We start from the raw sequence: 12,922 nt of genomic DNA, 5'->3' as shown, positions 1-12,922 counted from the left end.
ACCTAATAAGCACAGTCAGTAGCTCAACTTTAGTTTTAGAAGTTAGAAGGGACATAACCTGTCGGGGTGTCTGGGGGTCCTCCCCCATAATTGTTTTTGGCATCTAAAGCAGATTTTCTGCATTTCTACTCAATCTAATATGACCCACGGCCCTTCTAGCCATCTCTATTTAGAACAACAGAAAGTAAACAAAAATACCCACAGTCATCAAGCTGTAGGTAAGAGATAATTATTTCATATGTTTAAGTGATTGATAAAACTGAACTAGATGAAATGTAATTCAATAATCAATATTGTGATGCACCTTTAACCAATAGCCAAACAAATAAACAACTCTTTAAAAAATAAAGTACAGACTTATTAAGACATCTTCATATGACATTTCAGCCCGAGCCACCTCCACGCCCAATCCTCACCATTCTAGTCAATAACTAAATTCTCTCCCCAACACAATTTTCTTCCCACATTTTTTGGTTTCATTTCGAAGGGAAAGGTTTGGAAACAAGTTAAATATATATACAGCTCAAAAAAATAAAGGGAACACTTAATCACTAGATCTGAATGAAAGAAATAATCTTATTAAATACTTTTTTATTTACATAGTTGGATGTGCTGACAACAAAATCACACAAAAATAATCAATGGAAATCCAATTTATCAACCCATGGAGGTCTGGATTTGGAGTCACACTCAAAATTAAAGTGGAAAACCACACTACAGGCTGATCCAACTTTGATGTAATGTCCTTAAAACAAGTCAAAATGAGGCTCAGTAGTGTGTGTGGCCTCCACGTGCCTGTATGACCTCCCTACAATGCCTGGGCATGCTCCTGATGAGGTGGCGGATGGTCTCCTGAGGGATCTCCTCCCAGACCTGGACTAAAGCATCCGCCAACTCCTGGACAGTCTGTGGTGCAAAGTGGGGTTGGTGGATGGAGCGAGACATGATGTCCCAGATGTGCTCAATTGGATTCAGGTCTGGGGAACGGGCGGGCCAGTCCATAGCATCAATGCCTTCCTCTTGCAGGAACTGCTGACACACTCCAGCCACATGAGGTCTAGCATTGTCTTGCATTAGGAGGAACCCAGGGCCAACCGCACCAGCATATGGTCTCACAAGGGGTCTGAGGATCTCATCTCGGTACCTAATGGCAGTCAGGCTACCTCTGGCGAGCACATGGAGTGCTGTGCGGCCCCCCAAAGAAATGCCACCCCACACCATGACTGATCCACCGCCAAACCGGTCATGCTGGAGGATGATGCAGGCAGCAGAACATTCTCTACGGCGTCTCCAGACTCTGTCACGTCTGTCACGTGCTCAGTGTGAACCTGCTTTCATCTGCGAAGAGCACAGGGCGCCAGTGGCGAATTTGCCAATCTTGGTGTTCTCTGGCAAATGCCAAACGTCCTGCACGGTGTTGGGCTGTAAGCACAACCCCCACCTGTGGACGTCGGGCCCTCATACCACCCTCATGGAGTCCGTTTCTGACCGTTTGAGCAGACACATGCACATTTGTGGCCTGCTGGAGGTCATTTTGCAGGGCTCTGGCAGTGCTTCTTCTGCTCCTCCTTGCACAAAGGCGGAGGTAGCGGTCCTGCTGCTGGGTTGTTGCCCTCCTACGGCCTCCTCCACATCTCCTGATGTACTGGCCTGTCTCCTGGTAGCGCCTCCATGCTCTAGACACTATGCTGACAGACACAGCAAACCTTCTTGCCACAGCTCGCATTGATGTGCCATCCTGGATGAGCTGCACTACCTGAGCCACTTGTGTGGGTTGTAGACTCCGTCTCATGCTACCACTAGAGTGAAAGCACCGCCAGCATTCAAAAGTGACCAAAACATCAGCCAGGAAGCATAGGAACTGAGAAGTGGTCTGTAGTCCCCACCTGCAGAACCACTCCTTTATTGGGGGTGTCTTGCTAATTGCCTATAATTTCCACCTGTTGTCTATTCCATTTGCACAACAGCATGTGAAATGTATTGTCAATCAGTGTTGCTTCCTAAGTGGACAGTTTGATTTCACAGAAGTGTGATTGACTTGGAGTTACATTGTGTTATTTAAGTGTTCCCTTTATTTTTTTAAGCAGTGTATATATATATATATATATACATAATCTGATATTTCTGCGATCTATTGTGACATTGTGGGAGGATAACCAACCTTCCAATTAATGGCAATGCATTTCTTAGCCTTTATAAATGCTAGGTTATACAGTTTCCATAACAAATGCAAATAGGTCCTCTTTTGTGCTTTACACCTCCAGCACAGGAATGACATTTCTGAGTGCACATTATTCAGTTTCACTCGCATATAGTATGTTCTATGGATGGTCTTCTTAGTGACAGGGGGCAGTATTCGGAAATTCAGATGAATAACGTGCCCAAATTAAACTGCCTGCTACTCGGGCCCAGAAGGTAGGATATGCATATTATTAGTAGATTTGGATAGAACACTCTGAAGTTTCTAAAACTGTTTGAATGTGTCACAGGTTCCAACGAGAGTGGCGCCCCCCCTCGGTCGGGCGGCGCTCGGCGGTCGTCGTCGCCGGCCTATTAGCTGCCACCGATCATTGTTTCTGTGTCGTTTAGTTTTGTCTGTCTGTTCCGCACCTGTTTTGTGTATGTCATTAGTGGGGACTTATTTAATGTGTGTTTTCAGTTGGGATTTTGTGCGGGATTGTTTATTGTCTACGTTGTGTTACCGACAGTTTTGTCGAGCGATTTCCCGGCTGCGCTCCTTGCGCCTTGTAATTATATTTTGTGTTTTATGGGCGCAGTTCAAAATACGTGAACTTTGTATAGCGCCCTGTGCTTTTCGGCGTTTGTGTGTGTCAGTTGTATTAAAAGACACTCACCTCCAGCACCTCTGTCTCCTGCATTTGATTCCGCCTATCCGCCAGTCCAAATCAGGCGTGACAGAATCCCGCACCAAAAAACTGATGGAGTCAGCAGGAGCAGAAGCGCCATCCATGGCTGAGCAGGTCTCCCAGCATGCCGGCCTCCTCCACCGCCTAGGCTCGGCCATGGATCAGGTGTTGACCCGGTTGGAGAGATGGGAGAGAAGTGCCTCCCCAGCAGGACCAGTTCCGGTCCCTCACCCTGCGCCCCTACCTACATCCACTGAAGCGGGTGCCAGCGGGATCCGGATTTCACCTCCCAGGGAGTTCGATGGGACGGCCGCTGGGTGCAAGGGGTTCCTCCTCCAACTGGAACTGTACCTGGCAACCGTCCGCCCACCTCCCTCCGACGAAGAGAGGGTGAGCGTCCTCGTCTCGTGTCTCACGGGTCGAGCCCTGGAATGGGCCAATGCGGTCTGGGATGGTCCAGACTCGGCCCGGGGTGACTACCCTGAGTTCACCCGCCGCTTCCGGGCGGTTTTCGATCATCCCCCGGAGGGCAGGGCGGCGGGTGAGCTACTATTCCATTTGAGACAGGAGACGAGGACCGCTCAGGATTTCGCGTTGGAATTCTGGACTCTCGCCGCTGGATCGGGGTGGAACGAGCGGGCCCTAATAGACCACTATAGGTGCAGCCTTCGCGAGGACGTCCGCCGGGAGCTGGCATGTAGGGACAACACCTCCACTCTGGACCAACTGGTGGATTTGTCCATTAGATTGGACAACCTGCTGGCTGCCCGGGGACGTTCCAGTCGGGGCCTGTTCGTTCCACCTACCAGTCCACCCGCTCCACAGCCCATGGAGATAGGGGGGGCTGCACCGAGGAGGACCGGAGGGGGGGGTCTCTCCTGCACCCGATGTGGACGCAGAGGACACACTGTGGACCGGTGCTGGAGAGGTCCCTCCGGGAGTTCGGAGGGCAGGCAGAGCACTGCTTCGGCCCCCCAGGTGAGTCCGCACCAACCACACCCAGAGCCCCCTGTCGACCACTTGTACACCTCCGTTTGTTTTCCTTATTTTTCCCCTCACTTCCAGTATAAGGCGCTAGTCGATTCAGGTGCAGCTGGGAGTTTTATGGACCATGGGTTAGCTGAGAGGTTAGGGATTCCCCGGGTTCAGCTGGACCACCCCTTCCCTGTGCACGCCCTAGATAGTCGACCGCTAGGGTCAGGCCAAGTAGGGGAGGTCACCGTGCCACTGGTTATGCAGACGTGGGGGGGTCATGTGGAGCGTATCAGCCTGTTCATCATTGACTCCCCAGCGTTCCCAGTGGTACTGGGAATCCCCTGGCTAGCCACACACAACCCCCAGATTTCGTGGAGACAGAGGGCTCTTACGGGGTGGTCGAGGGAGTGCTCAGGTAGGTGCATAGGAGTTTCCATCGGTGCGACTACGGTGGAGAGTCCAGACCAAGTCTCCACCGTGCACATTCCCTCAGAGTATGCCGATTTGGCTATCGCCTTCAGTAAGACGAAGGCGACTCTATTACCACCCCATCGACGAGGGGATTGTGCGATAAACCTCCAGGCCGACGCGATCCTTCCGAGGAGTCACGTGTATCCTCTGTCTCAGGAGGAGACAGTGGCTATGGATACATACGTCACTGAGTCCTTGAGACAGGGATACATTCGGCCCTCTAAATCCCCCGTCTCCTCGAGCTTCTTTTTCGTGAAGAAGAAGGAGGGAGGTCTGCGCCCGTGCATTGACTATAGAGGTCTAAATGCTATCACAGTGGGTTTCAGTTACCCGCTACCTCTCATTGCTACGGCAGTGGAGTCATTTCACGGGGCGCGCTTCTTCACGAAATTGGATCTCAGGAGTGCGTATAACTTGGTGCGTATCCGAGATGGAGACGAGTGGAAAACCGCATTTAGTACCACATCGGGCCATTATGAGTACCTCGTCATGCCGTATGGGTTAAAGAATGCTCCCGCTGTCTTCCAATCCTTTGTGGACGAGGTCCTTAGGGACATGCTCGGGCAGGGTGTGGTGGTGTACATCGATGACATCCTGATCTGCTCCGCCACACGCGCCGAGCATGTGTCCCTGGTGCGTAGAGTGCTTGGGCGGCTGCTGGAGCATAACCTATACGTCAAGGCTGAGAAATGTGAGTTCTTCAAAAGAGTCGTCTCATTTCTAGGATATCGCATTTCCACCTCGGGGGTGGAGGTGGAGTGTGACCGCGTGACGGCTGTGCGTAATTGGCCAACCCCAGCCACTGTGAAGGAGGTGCAGCGGTTCTTGGGGTTCGCTAATTATTATCGGAGGTTTATCCGGGGTTTTGGCCAGGTAGCAGCTCCCATTACCTCACTGATGAAGGGGGGGCCGGTGCGGCTACGATGGTCAGCAGAGGCGGACAGAGCCTTCCATCGTCTGAAGGTTCTGTTCACCAATGCACCTGTCCTGGCGCATCCGGACCCCTCTTTGCCATTCATAGTGGAGATGGACGCGTCCGAGGCTGGGGTAGGAGCTGTGCTTTCGCAGCGTTCGGGCGTTCCACCGAAGCTCCGCCCATGCGCGTTCTTTTCTAAGAAGCTGAGCCCCGCGGGGCGCAATTATGATGTGGGGGACCGGGAGCTGTTAGCCGTGGTCAGGGCTTTGACGGTGTAGAGACATTGGCTTGAGGGGGCACGTCACCCTTTTCTCATCTGGACCGACCACCGTAACCTGGAGTATATTCGGGCAGCGAGGAGGCTTAATCCCCGTCAGGCAAGGTGGGCCATGTTTTTTACGAGGTTTAACTTCACTCTCTCGTACAGTCCAGGTTCCCGGAACCGGAAGGCTGACGCACTGTCGCGTCTCTACGACACCGAGGAGCGGACCATCGATCCTACTCCCATACTTCCCGCCTCCTGTCTGGTGGCACCGGTGGTATGGGAGGTGGATGCGGACATCGAGCGGGCGGGTCGGTCAGAACCTACTCCACCGCAGTGTCCCGTGGGCCTGAAATACGTTCCGCTTGGTGTTCGCGATCGCCTGATCCGATGGTCCCATACTCTACCCTCCTCGGGTCATCCTGGGGTGGAACGGACAGTGCGGGGCCTGAAGGGGAGGTACTGGTGGCCCACCTTGGCTGAGGATGTCCGGCGTTATGTCTCGTCCTGTTCAGTATGCGCTCAGTGTAAGGCTCCTAGGCACCTACCTCGAGGGAAATTACAGCCCCTCCCTGTTCCACAGCGGCCCTGGACTCACCTCTCGGTGGATTTCCTTACGGATCTTCCGCCGTCTCAGGGGAACACGGCGATCCTGGTCGTTGTGGACAGGTTCTCTAAGTCCTGCCGTCTGCTCCCTTTGCCCGGTCTTCCTACGGCCCTGCAGACCGCAGAGGCCCTGTTCACTCACGTCTTCCGGCACTATGGGGTGCCCGAGGACATCGTATCTGATCGGGGTCCCCAGTTTACATCCAGGGTATGGAAATCGTTTATGGAGAGGCTGGGGGTCTCGGTCAGCCTGACCTCGGGGTTCCACCCCGAGAGTAATGGGCAGGTAGAGCGCATCAACCAGGATGTGGGCAGGTTCCTGCGGTCGTATTGCCAGGACCGGCCAGGGGAGTGGGCGCAGTTCGTGCCATGGGCCGAGATGGCCCAGAACTCTCAGCGCCACTCCTCCACTAATCTGTCACCCTTCCAGGTGGTGCTGGGGTATCAGCCGGTCCTGGTGCCATGGCAACAGAGCCAGACAGAGGCTCCTGCGGTGGAGGCATGGGTGAAGCGCTCTCAGGAGACCTGGAACACGGTCCAGGAATGTTTAAGGAGGGCAAGCGAACGGCACAAGGAGAGCGCTGACCGCCACCGCAGTGACGCCCCCGTGTTTAACCCGGGGGATAGAGTCTGGCTCTCGACCCGGAACCTGCCTCTCCGCCTGCCCTGCCGGAAGCTGGGTCCGCGGTTTGTGGGGCCGTTCAAAGTCCTGAGGAGGATAAACGAGGTGTGTTACAGGTTACAACTTCCTTCGTATTACCGTATTAACCCCTCGTTTCATGTGTCTCTCCTCAGGCCGGTGGTAGCTGGTCCGCTGCAGGACAGTGAGGTGCTGGAGGCCCCCCCGCCCCCCCTGGACATCGGGGGGAGCCCGGCGTACACAGTCCGAGCCATCCTGGACTCCCGACGTCGGGTAGGGGGCCTGCAGTACCTCGTGGACTGGGAGGGGTACGGTCCGGAGGAGAGGTGCTGGGTTCCGGCGGCGGACGTTCTGGACCCCTCTATGCTGCTGGACTTCCACCGTCGCCGACCGGATCGGCCGGCGCCTCGCCCTCCGGGCCGTCCCCGAGGCCGGCGTCGGCGCGCGTACTGTCACAGGTTCCAACGAGAGTGGCGCCCCCCCTCGGTCGGGCGGCGCTCGGCGGTCGTCGTCGCCGGCCTATTAGCTGCCACCGATCATTGTTTCTGTGTCGTTTAGTTTTGTCTGTCTGTTCCGCACCTGTTTTGTGTATGTCATTAGTGGGGACTTATTTAATGTGTGTTTTCAGTTGGGATTTTGTGCGGGATTGTTTATTGTCTACGTTGTGTTACCGACAGTTTTGTCGAGCGATTTCCCGGCTGCGCTCCTTGCGCCTTGTAATTATATTTTGTGTTTTATGGGCGCAGTTCAAAATACGTGAACTTTGTATAGCGCCCTGTGCTTTTCGGCGTTTGTGTGTGTCAGTTGTATTAAAAGACACTCACCTCCAGCACCTCTGTCTCCTGCATTTGATTCCGCCTATCCGCCAGTCCAAATCAGGCGTGACAGAATCCCGCACCAAAAAACTGATGGAGTCAGCAGGAGCAGAAGCGCCATCCATGGCTGAGCAGGTCTCCCAGCATGCCGGCCTCCTCCACCGCCTAGGCTCGGCCATGGATCAGGTGTTGACCCGGTTGGAGAGATGGGAGAGAAGTGCCTCCCCAGCAGGACCAGTTCCGGTCCCTCACCCTGCGCCCCTACCTACATCCACTGAAGCGGGTGCCAGCGGGATCCGGATTTCACCTCCCAGGGAGTTCGATGGGACGGCCGCTGGGTGCAAGGGGTTCCTCCTCCAACTGGAACTGTACCTGGCAACCGTCCGCCCACCTCCCTCCGACGAAGAGAGGGTGAGCGTCCTCGTCTCGTGTCTCACGGGTCGAGCCCTGGAATGGGCCAATGCGGTCTGGGATGGTCCAGACTCGTCCCGGGGTGACTACCCTGAGTTCACCCGCCGCTTCCGGGCGGTTTTCGATCATCCCCCGGAGGGCAGGGCGGCGGGTGAGCTACTATTCCATTTGAGACAGGAGACGAGGACCGCTCAGGATTTCGCGTTGGAATTCTGGACTCTCGCCGCTGGATCGGGGTGGAACGAGCGGGCCCTAATAGACCACTATAGGTGCAGCCTTCGCGAGGACGTCCGCCGGGAGCTGGCATGTAGGGACAACACCTCCACTCTGGACCAACTGGTGGATTTGTCCATTAGATTGGACAACCTGCTGGCTGCCCGGGGACGTTCCAGTCGGGGCCTGTTCGTTCCACCTACCAGTCCACCCGCTCCACAGCCCATGGAGATAGGGGGGGCTGCACCGAGGAGGACCGGAGGGGGGGGTCTCTCCTGCACCCGATGTGGACGCAGAGGACACACTGTGGACCGGTGCTGGAGAGGTCCCTCCGGGAGTTCGGAGGGCAGGCAGAGCACTGCTTCGGCCCCCCAGGTGAGTCCGCACCAACCACACCCAGAGCCCCCTGTCGACCACTTGTACACCTCCGTTTGTTTTCCTTATTTTTCCCCTCACTTCCAGTATAAGGCGCTAGTCGATTCAGGTGCAGCTGGGAGTTTTATGGACCATGGGTTAGCTGAGAGGTTAGGGATTCCCCGGGTTCAGCTGGACCACCCCTTCCCTGTGCACGCCCTAGATAGTCGACCGCTAGGGTCAGGCCAAGTAGGGGAGGTCACCGTGCCACTGGTTATGCAGACGTGGGGGGGTCATGTGGAGCGTATCAGCCTGTTCATCATTGACTCCCCAGCGTTCCCAGTGGTACTGGGAATCCCCTGGCTAGCCACACACAACCCCCAGATTTCGTGGAGACAGAGGGCTCTTACGGGGTGGTCGAGGGAGTGCTCAGGTAGGTGCATAGGAGTTTCCATCGGTGCGACTACGGTGGAGAGTCCAGACCAAGTCTCCACCGTGCACATTCCCTCAGAGTATGCCGATTTGGCTATCGCCTTCAGTAAGACGAAGGCGACTCTATTACCACCCCATCGACGAGGGGATTGTGCGATAAACCTCCAGGCCGACGCGATCCTTCCGAGGAGTCACGTGTATCCTCTGTCTCAGGAGGAGACAGTGGCTATGGATACATACGTCACTGAGTCCTTGAGACAGGGATACATTCGGCCCTCTAAATCCCCCGTCTCCTCGAGCTTCTTTTTCGTGAAGAAGAAGGAGGGAGGTCTGCGCCCGTGCATTGACTATAGAGGTCTAAATGCTATCACAGTGGGTTTCAGTTACCCGCTACCTCTCATTGCTACGGCAGTGGAGTCATTTCACGGGGCGCGCTTCTTCACGAAATTGGATCTCAGGAGTGCGTATAACTTGGTGCGTATCCGAGATGGAGACGAGTGGAAAACCGCATTTAGTACCACATCGGGCCATTATGAGTACCTCGTCATGCCGTATGGGTTAAAGAATGCTCCCGCTGTCTTCCAATCCTTTGTGGACGAGGTCCTTAGGGACATGCTCGGGCAGGGTGTGGTGGTGTACATCGATGACATCCTGATCTGCTCCGCCACACGCGCCGAGCATGTGTCCCTGGTGCGTAGAGTGCTTGGGCGGCTGCTGGAGCATAACCTATACGTCAAGGCTGAGAAATGTGAGTTCTTCAAAAGAGTCGTCTCATTTCTAGGATATCGCATTTCCACCTCGGGGGTGGAGGTGGAGTGTGACCGCGTGACGGCTGTGCGTAATTGGCCAACCCCAGCCACTGTGAAGGAGGTGCAGCGGTTCTTGGGGTTCGCTAATTATTATCGGAGGTTTATCCGGGGTTTTGGCCAGGTAGCAGCTCCCATTACCTCACTGATGAAGGGGGGGGCCGGTGCGGCTACGATGGTCAGCAGAGGCGGACAGAGCCTTCCATCGTCTGAAGGTTCTGTTCACCAATGCACCTGTCCTGGCGCATCCGGACCCCTCTTTGCCATTCATAGTGGAGATGGACGCGTCCGAGGCTGGGGTAGGAGCTGTGCTTTCGCAGCGTTCGGGCGTTCCACCGAAGCTCCGCCCATGCGCGTTCTTTTCTAAGAAGCTGAGCCCCGCGGGGCGCAATTATGATGTGGGGGACCGGGAGCTGTTAGCCGTGGTCAGGGCTTTGACGGTGTGGAGACATTGGCTTGAGGGGGCACGTCACCCTTTTCTCATCTGGACCGACCACCGTAACCTGGAGTATATTCGGGCAGCGAGGAGGCTTAATCCCCGTCAGGCAAGGTGGGCCATGTTTTTTACGAGGTTTAACTTCACTCTCTCGTACATTCCAGGTTCCCGGAACCGGAAGGCTGACGCACTGTCGCGTCTCTACGACACCGAGGAGCGGACCATCGATCCTACTCCCATACTTCCCGCCTCCTGTCTGGTGTCACCGGTGGTATGGGAGGTGGATGCGGACATCGAGCGGGCGGGTCGGTCAGAACCTACTCCACCGCAGTGTCCCGTGGGCCTGAAATACGTTCCGCTTGGTGTTCGCGATCGCCTGATCCGATGGTCCCATACTCTACCCTCCTCGGGTCATCCTGGGGTGGAACGGACAGTGCGGGGCCTGAAGGGGAGGTACTGGTGGCCCACCTTGGCTGAGGATGTCCGGCGTTATGTCTCGTCCTGTTCAGTATGCGCTCAGTGTAAGGCTCCTAGGCACCTACCTCGAGGGAAATTACAGCCCCTCCCTGTTCCACAGCGGCCCTGGACTCACCTCTCGGTGGATTTCCTTACGGATCTTCCGCCGTCTCAGGGGAACACGGCGATCCTGGTCGTTGTGGACAGGTTCTCTAAGTCCTGCCGTCTGCTCCCTTTGCCCGGTCTTCCTACGGCCCTGCAGACCGCAGAGGCCCTGTTCACTCACGTCTTCCGGCACTATGGGGTGCCCGAGGACATCGTATCTGATCGGGGTCCCCAGTTTACATCCAGGGTATGGAAATCGTTTATGGAGAGGCTGGGGGTCTCGGTCAGCCTGACCTCGGGGTTCCACCCCGAGAGTAATGGGCAGGTAGAGCGCATCAACCAGGATGTGGGCAGGTTCCTGCGGTCGTATTGCCAGGACCGGCCAGGGGAGTGGGCGCAGTTCGTGCCATGGGCCGAGATGGCCCAGAACTCTCAGCGCCACTCCTCCACTAATCTGTCACCCTTCCAGGTGGTGCTGGGGTATCAGCCGGTCCTGGTGCCATGGCAACAGAGCCAGACAGAGGCTCCTGCGGTGGAGGCATGGGTGAAGCGCTCTCAGGAGACCTGGAACACGGTCCAGGAATGTTTAAGGAGGGCAAGCGAACGGCACAAGGAGAGCGCTGACCGCCACCGCAGTGACGCCCCCGTGTTTAACCCGGGGGATAGAGTCTGGCTCTCGACCCGGAACCTGCCTCTCCGCCTGCCCTGCCGGAAGCTGGGTCCGCGGTTTGTGGGGCCGTTCAAAGTCCTGAGGAGGATAAACGAGGTGTGTTACAGGTTACAACTTCCTTCGTATTACCGTATTAACCCCTCGTTTCATGTGTCTCTCCTCAGGCCGGTGGTAGCTGGTCCGCTGCAGGACAGTGAGGTGCTGGAGGCCCCCCCGCCCCCCCTGGACATCGGGGGGAGCCCGGCGTACACAGTCCGAGCCATCCTGGACTCCCGACGTCGGGTAGGGGGCCTGCAGTACCTCGTGGACTGGGAGGGGTACGGTCCGGAGGAGAGGTGCTGGGTTCCGGCGGCGGACGTTCTGGACCCCTCTATGCTGCTGGACTTCCACCGTCGCCGACCGGATCGGCCGGCGCCTCGCCCTCCGGGCCGTCCCCGAGGCCGGCGTCGGCGCGCGTACTGTCACAGGTTCCAACGAGAGTGGCGCCCCCCCTCGGTCGGGCGGCGCTCGGCGGTCGTCGTCGCCGGCCTATTAGCTGCCACCGATCATTGTTTCTGTGTCGTTTAGTTTTGTCTGTCTGTTCCGCACCTGTTTTGTGTATGTCATTAGTGGGGACTTATTTAATGTGTGTTTTCAGTTGGGATTTTGTGCGGGATTGTTTATTGTCTACGTTGTGTTACCGACAGTTTTGTCGAGCGATTTCCCGGCTGCGCTCCTTGCGCCTTGTAATTATATTTTGTGTTTTATGGGCGCAGTTCAAAATACGTGAACTTTGTATAGCGCCCTGTGCTTTTCGGCGTTTGTGTGTGTCAGTTGTATTAAAAGACACTCACCTCCAGCACCTCTGTCTCCTGCATTTGATTCCGCCTATCCGCCAGTCCAAATCAGACGTGACAGAATGATGTCTGTGAGTATAACAGAACTCATATGGCAGGCAAAAACCTGAGAAAAAATCCAACCAGGAAGTGGTTTGTAGTTTTTCAACTTATTGCCTTTCCAAACTACAGTGTCTGTGGGGTCATTTGGCACTTCCTAAGCCTTCCACTAGATGTCAACAGTCTTTAGAACCTTGTTTCATGCTTATACTGTTACTGGGCAGAGAATAAGAGCTGTCTCAAGCCTGAGACCAACAAGTTGTTTACTGTGCTGGCACGCAGGCACGCCGTTCCTTCTTTTTCCTCTGTAATGAATACGCTATTGTCCAGTTGGAATATTATCAAAGATTTATGTTAAAAAGACCCTAAGGATTGATTGTAAACATCGTTTGACATATTTCTACAAACGGTAATGGAACTATTTGACTTTTCGTCTCGGGTTTTGCGCTCATGCATTATGCCTTTTGATTGGTGATCTGAACGCGCGAACAAAATGGAGGTATTTGGACATAAATATGGAGTTTATCAAACAAAATGAAAATTTCTTGTGGAAGTGGGAGGCCTGGGAGTGCATTCCGACGAAGATCAGCAAAGGTAAGTGAAGATTTATAA

The 12,922-nt window shown here is 55.2% G+C and overlaps 1 protein-coding gene across 2 annotated transcripts in view; it reads right to left on the bottom strand.

Moving 5' to 3' along the window:
- The window catches only part of LOC115205349 (protocadherin gamma-C5), a 203,381-nt gene that overhangs the window by 169,491 nt on the left and 20,968 nt on the right, over nucleotides 1-12,922 (bottom strand). The window lies entirely within an intron of this gene.

This window comes from Salmo trutta, chromosome 13 (genome assembly GCF_901001165.1).
Source record: "Salmo trutta chromosome 13, fSalTru1.1, whole genome shotgun sequence".
Classification (NCBI taxonomy): Eukaryota; Metazoa; Chordata; class Actinopteri; order Salmoniformes; family Salmonidae; genus Salmo; species Salmo trutta.
This window is presented reverse-complemented; position numbering and strand designations above follow the sequence as displayed.